The sequence below is a fragment of the Anser brachyrhynchus genome (genome assembly GCF_964034855.1).
Source record: "Anser brachyrhynchus genome assembly, chromosome: 8".
Lineage (NCBI taxonomy): Eukaryota > Metazoa > Chordata > Aves > Anseriformes > Anatidae > Anser > Anser brachyrhynchus.
Window position 1 is genome coordinate 2,587,995 of NC_137702.1, and position 6,235 is coordinate 2,594,229.

The 6,235-nt window shown below is 44.0% G+C and overlaps 1 protein-coding gene across 3 annotated transcripts in view; it reads right to left on the bottom strand.

Annotated features, from left to right (window-relative positions):
• ROR1 (receptor tyrosine kinase like orphan receptor 1) overlaps window positions 1–6,235 on the bottom strand; it is a 156,801-nt gene that overhangs the window by 110,410 nt on the left and 40,156 nt on the right. The window contains exons 2-3 of one of the 3 annotated variants that reach the window (XM_080603374.1): window positions 1,193–6,120; window positions 53–148 (exon numbers count right to left, since the gene is read on the bottom strand). The exons of 1 other annotated variant lie outside the window; for it this stretch is intronic. The gene's annotated coding sequence lies outside the window, so the exon portion shown is untranslated. Of the gene's footprint in view, window positions 1–52; window positions 243–1,192; window positions 6,121–6,235 lie in introns of all 3 variants that reach the window. One more of the 3 variants, XM_080603373.1, reaches the window with a different exon arrangement.

Consider the following 6,235-nt stretch of genomic DNA (forward strand, 5'->3'; position numbering starts at 1 on the left):
CTGTGATGGTTTCAGGTCAAAGAAGGTGACAGAGGTCAGATCAGGTCAGTACCTTGATGTGAGGCCTCCGAAAGAAAGCAAAAGGCTGCAGGAAACGCTGACAGCGATCCCCGGAGGTGACACGCAGCTCTCAGCTCTGCAGAGGTCCCTGACGGCAGGAGGCAGTGGAAAAAGCAAGTCAGGAGCAGTGTGAGTTACTGTGGTTTTGCATGTGCTGCTCACCAGGAGACAGGTCTTAACCACTTGTGGTTAGTAAAAAAAAAAAAAAGAGAAGAGGGTTATTAACTGCAGTGAAACGGAGCGATTCATTCAAAAACAACCCAAACTCAAAAAAACAACCAGCCAAGCAGAACAAACACAAACACAAAACCCCAAGAGACCCTCGGGAAAAAACAGCTATGAGAAAACAGCCCAAACGAGGAAAACCACTTCAGGAAACAGACACAAACACAAGCCGCTGCAAGGTGAGCGCGAGGGTATTGCCCTCCCCTGCTTCTGCCGGCACACCCCCCCCCAAAACACCAGCTCCCGTCTACCTCACCTCTGCGGGCTGAGCTCTAAACACAGCGAGGAGCTGGGATCAAAGGGCTCGTTAGCTGCTCTGCAGCCCTCCACAGAACAAAGCAAGTTCCCACCGCGCTTTCCATCTCTATTTTTCAATCAAAATTAGGAGAAAGCTATCTCAGGGCAGCAATAAAATACGCCTACAGAACCATGCCCCTCAAATTCCTTTTTGCCGCTGTTTTTTCCTCCACATCCGTCCATCCTGCGTAGTTCATCTGTTTGAGTCAGGGAACGCCTCCCAAACCTACGGATTAGCAGAGGTATGCGAGGCAACGGCACGCAGGAGCGGGAGACTCATTTTTACCTTTGAAGCGAGTCACTAAAAGCCGCCAGCTAGAAAAAGGGAAAAAATCTCCCACTTCGTAATGCCAACACGGCCACCGTGGGCTCCTTCCCAGGTGCAGCGCACCCCTGCCGGGCATCGCACCCCTGCCGGGCATCACAGGACCTAGCCGTCGGAGTTTATCCCCAAACACCACCAGGAGAGGTGACACCACCGTGATATTTGCAGGAGCGAGCAGGGAGTTACCCCAAAGCACAACACAGAGCACGTGAGAACTTGCCCCGTACTAAATAGCCAGGCTTTCCACCCTTTTCCCAGCCACAGCTTTTACTTTGTGCCAGTTACCTTATTTTAGGATCCCGTGAAGAAGACGTTTACACAAACAGAGCTTAAAGCAGCACAAAAGCGGTATCTATACGCTAACATAAGTCAAAAGCCCGCAGGTTTTTGACTAGTTTTTGCCCTGTACATTGATTCCCCCTCTATATTCCTGCTTATCCCAGAACCTTTTGGCTTTGGAAAGGGGTTCCAGCCCCTGAGCCAGGGATTGAAAGACAGAGTAACCAGCAGTGGAAGGCTGTACCTTCTGTGTTTGTTGCTTTCCTAGTGCTCTTGTTAAACTCTTCCTAGCAAATGACGGACACCTGAGAAATACCTGCCCCTCGAATCAGCTGCGGCCGGCCCAGCCCAGGTACGCAGGTGCGCATCGCGAAGGCCGACCCCCTCCCGGAGCACACCGCGTAAATCATCAGATCTCTTGTAAAATCGGCAGGGCAGCTGATCTTACAAGATACCAAGCCCCACACCTGCATTGCTGAAAGCAGGAGCAAGCCCTCAGCATATGCATACTTTTTCCCCTCCATTCATCTTTCAGATTTATTCTTGTCACTAACAAAACCTATTTCCTCTGCGAACCTTGCAGAAAAGAGAAGGAATAGGATGGAAATAACTTGATAAATTGGATGTTACTTACAGCCTGATCAAAGCCCGCTAAAATTCAATGCGAGTCTTTCTGCTGACCCACCAGGCTTTGGGTCAAGCTTTTAAGCACTTACTTAATTTCAGCCCTGGCATTTAGAGTGCCTAAGTCTTCAGTATGGAAACGCCAACCCTCGGGTGTTTCAGGGGGTCTCGCCGTTCGGCTCGGTCACGTTACGGGTTTAAAACTTGCGAACAAGCAAAACCCAGAGCAAAAGCGGTAAGGAAAGCACGCGGCTAGTTCCAAATGGAAAAAGCATCAAGAAAGCTGGGAATACCATTGCCAAGAGAAGTGAAATCTAGAAATTTGATTTAGTGCTGGATTATCAGCTGGTCCCAGCGCCTCGTTTTAACACCATCTGCTGTACTTGTTCGGAGTTTAAAGCCATGCGCTACGTGGGACCCAGTGCACCCTTTTCATTTCTTTATGCATGGTTGCATGTAACAGCTTTCTGCAGGCTATCGAGTAGATCTTTACAGCATATTTCATTAAGAGCTGTACAGACAGAAACAAAATAATGAATTATTAACTTGTTAGGAAATTAAAACCAACTTTCCTTTGAGCAGGAAGGTGCTTTTTGTTACCACCTTTGTCATTTCTTCCAGAAAAGATGGAAGCAAAACGTAACACAAAGAGCACTCTACCTGCCTTAGCACCAGGCTGAAGATAATTAAAACTGCTGAACTGTTCTAGGACTGCCCTCCAAAACTGTGTGCAGCCAGGTACACGTTACTGGAGGCCATAAACGTTCACCAATTTACAACTAGAGACAACTTGACCCTATCAAAGCAAACACAGAGCCGAAACACAGGAACTACACGAACAAAAGTGATAAAAGCTAAAATCAATTACCTCTGTTCATGTGCTGCCTACCTAGGAGCTCCACCACATACCTAGAAACCGCACTGCTTGTCCCACGAGAAAAATGATTCCCTCCGGCTACGACAGACTGCCTCAAGTCTCGCAGTCAAACAGTGAATTATTACAACTCTTCCCATTTTTCACATATCATAATTTTCAATATAAAAGTAGTCCTGAGCGGTCACATTTTTTTGGCATTTCTACTTTGAAAGTGAGTTCTTACACGTTTCTACTTAAAAATTATGAGGACCAAAGTAGAATGTTAATCCTTGTAATTACGTCAATATTACAGAAGTACTAACTAAAGGCTTGCACTAACTAAAGGCGTACACCAGCTTCATGCATGTGATTGCCTAGAGCCCAGGGGGAGACCAGAGGAGCCAGCAGCCTGCCTCTGACAGAGGCCAGCATGGGAGCTGAAAAAGAAAAAACAAACCAAAAAAAAACCCCCACATTTTGGCAGGAAAGCGAAATCTGCCTTCAAATCACATCCATTCAGGGGGATGGAAGGTATAAGTGCTGGAATCCTTTATTTTTTTAATGTTATCTCGAGTTTTATGCCAACTGTAATCACTCCGAGTTGCTTTAGCTTGCAAGGGACAGCTTAAAACAATCATTTCCAAACAGGCTAAAATAAAAGTCTCATCTGAAGTGCAGAAAACAGACAAAAGCTGTTCTGGTCTCCTCTCCGTGCAGGTTCTGTGCAAGTCTCCAGCTCTTTTCTGTGTCTTTTAATTTGTGAGGGTATCATCCCTAAGTAGAAATCAGCAACACACCCACTCAGCCAGCTAGCTGTAAAACTAGCCCCTGACTCTCGCTCCAGCCAGAAGTGCCAGTTTTGCCCAAATGACGCTTCGACTTTTTTGGGAAAAAAAAAAAGAGATAAAAGATCATTCTTAGATGGATGCGGTAACTTATAAGCACAAAACTGAAGCAGTGTGAATACCCACTCTGCAGGGATTAAATATATAGAAATAGTTTTATACATAACTTTTTATTTCAAAAGACTGCAAAATCTCCAAATCCTAAGAACGGACAAACCTCCAGGATTCGGACCGTGTTGGTGCTCGTCACACTGCGCCCCACGTTCGGGGCATGAACCCACCCCGGGTTATCTCTGTAGCTACAGCGGGTCCAAAATGCGTCTGTGACACTACGTCGGGAGAGCTGCAACTGCTACAGCAAACCCTGGAAAACAGAAACACGCTTCAGGGAAGCTCCTAAGGACAAAGAGAAAACTAGACGACAAAGAAGGACAATCGGAAAAACTTAACACCACTAGCTGTCACAGCTTTTCCTATTGTTTATTTAATACGACTATGTCATGACACTGAAAAGACACAAGGGATGAATATTAGGCTGTGCTGTTTTCAAGTTTGCAATTGCGCTGTGTAATTCTGAATTTGACTTCCACATGCCTCAGTTTCTCCGACAAGAAATCTCACGCAAACTTTGAAGTGCTTCGACGGCAGCAGGAACAAGGAGCTCTACAACGCAGATCCTATTATTATTTTATTCCCAGCATGGCTCGTTGCCATTTATGGAAGAAAAATTAAAAGGCATTGATATACCACTGCCTTCTGTCTCAACCAGTCTCAACTTCACCTCATAGAGCTAATCCACCACTTACTACAGCCAATGTAAAGACTCTTGTTGCCTCGAGTAGGCTTTGGTTCACATTCCTGCCCGAGAAGATAGGGGAAGTGCACAGGAGCTGCCCTGAGAGCAGAGGTTTTGCTGCTTCAGCTGCCTTTCAACCTCCAAAGGTTGCAAGAGAGACAAAGAAGTGGCCATGGGTAGTAAATACATTCGATGTAACTTTCATTAAAAGAGGAACGTTTTCCGTGTGTGTAACACAAAATGTAAACGCAAGAATTAATTCTGGGCAATGAGAGTGATGTAACGCAGAATAGACGCGATTTCGCATTTGCTCCAGCGCCCTCAGCACATGGCTGCCGAGTTCTCCCTGACTTGCCTGGTAGCAGTTGCACAGTTCATGGCTTATGTGAAATGGTTAAAGGAAAATAAAAGACAAATAACGTAAATAACCCACGCTTCTGGCTGTGCAGTGATGAAAATGTTTAGCCCAGCCATGCGTGGAGCAGGCCTGCTCTTTGGGCAAATCCATCACAATACATGACACAAAAAAAAAGAAAGTCTGTATAAATACCTAAAAAATAATAGCCAAAGAACACACTAAAAGTAAACTGGACACAGAACAGACTTCACTGTCTGTAACTTTTTCATTAGGAAGCAACTAAAAGCAGCTAACAGACAGGGTAACTCAACGAGGAGTCAAATCCTTTGTTATGACCTGGTTTTCTCTAAGCACTACCACTATCCTAATGCATTTCCACCTTTCCTGAAGAACCTACAAAGAGCAAAAAAAAACCACATACAGTTGATATGCATGGCTGTTCTAAAGCTTAAAAATGAGAACAAGCTGCTGTTCAAAAAGTAAATAATTTATAATAGATTCAAACGATTAGGATTAACCAGCTTAGTTCTTAAAAAAAAAAAAAAGAAAAAAAGGATATTTGATTATTCTAAGATCTGTTTTGGAAACCATTTCTACCTTATTTTTCTTGGTAACACAATTTCATGCTACAAAAAAGGCATCAAACGATGAAAAGCGTTTGTTTCTTTCTAGTTCTTAAGTAAAACCAGCAATGTTAAACAGGTCAGATATAATAAATACAGCTATTTCGAGGGAAAGAAAAATGTTTTCCTGTCCTAACTTTGAGTGACAAGAGAAAATTTTTACCAGCTTGCAACTCCACTTTAATAAAAGTGTTCAATTTTATTTAATTGGATATATATGTATATGTTATGTTGGGTTTCTTTGTTGCATTTTTCAAATTAATCATATACCATAGAAGCAACGTTTTAAAGTGCGTAGATGTTCTAGACACCTTTAAAAGTCCTGTTCTGTGGCAGCCACAGTCTCCTAGCCCATATTTTTAAATTTCTGATACTTGGATTACCCCGGCAGGAAGGCGATAGTCCTTGAATAGAGCTTTTTGTTCAGCCTTCTAATAGCTTCCAGCACTTGCCCCAGCCCACAAGATACATACCAAATTTAGTTAGACATCCAGGCCAGACGTGAAGAATTTCTCTGTCAGATCCAGTAAACGCCACCACTTTAACATTTTGGCTTCTCGAGGGCAAGGAGGAGACGGCGGGGCAGCGACGGTGCCTCGCAGCATCCCCAGTGACACGCGGCGGTTCATTAAAGGAAGTTAATTAATGAGGCTACTAACCTCTGCAACCCCCCCAGACGTTCCTCCTTTAGATGAAAAAAGAAAAAAAAAAGAAAAAAGGAGCCATCCATCCTTAGCTGCATCCAACCCTATGAGGACTGGTAAGAGATAGATACATAGAAATACGATATTTTTAAGTCAAGCATACCATGTAATATTCCCTGAACTCAAATCTATCATAGAATCATAGAATCATAGAATATCCTGAGTTGGAAGGGACCCTTAAGGATCATCAAGTCCAACTCTTGATACTGCACAGGTCTACCCAAAAGTTCAGACCATTCAGTA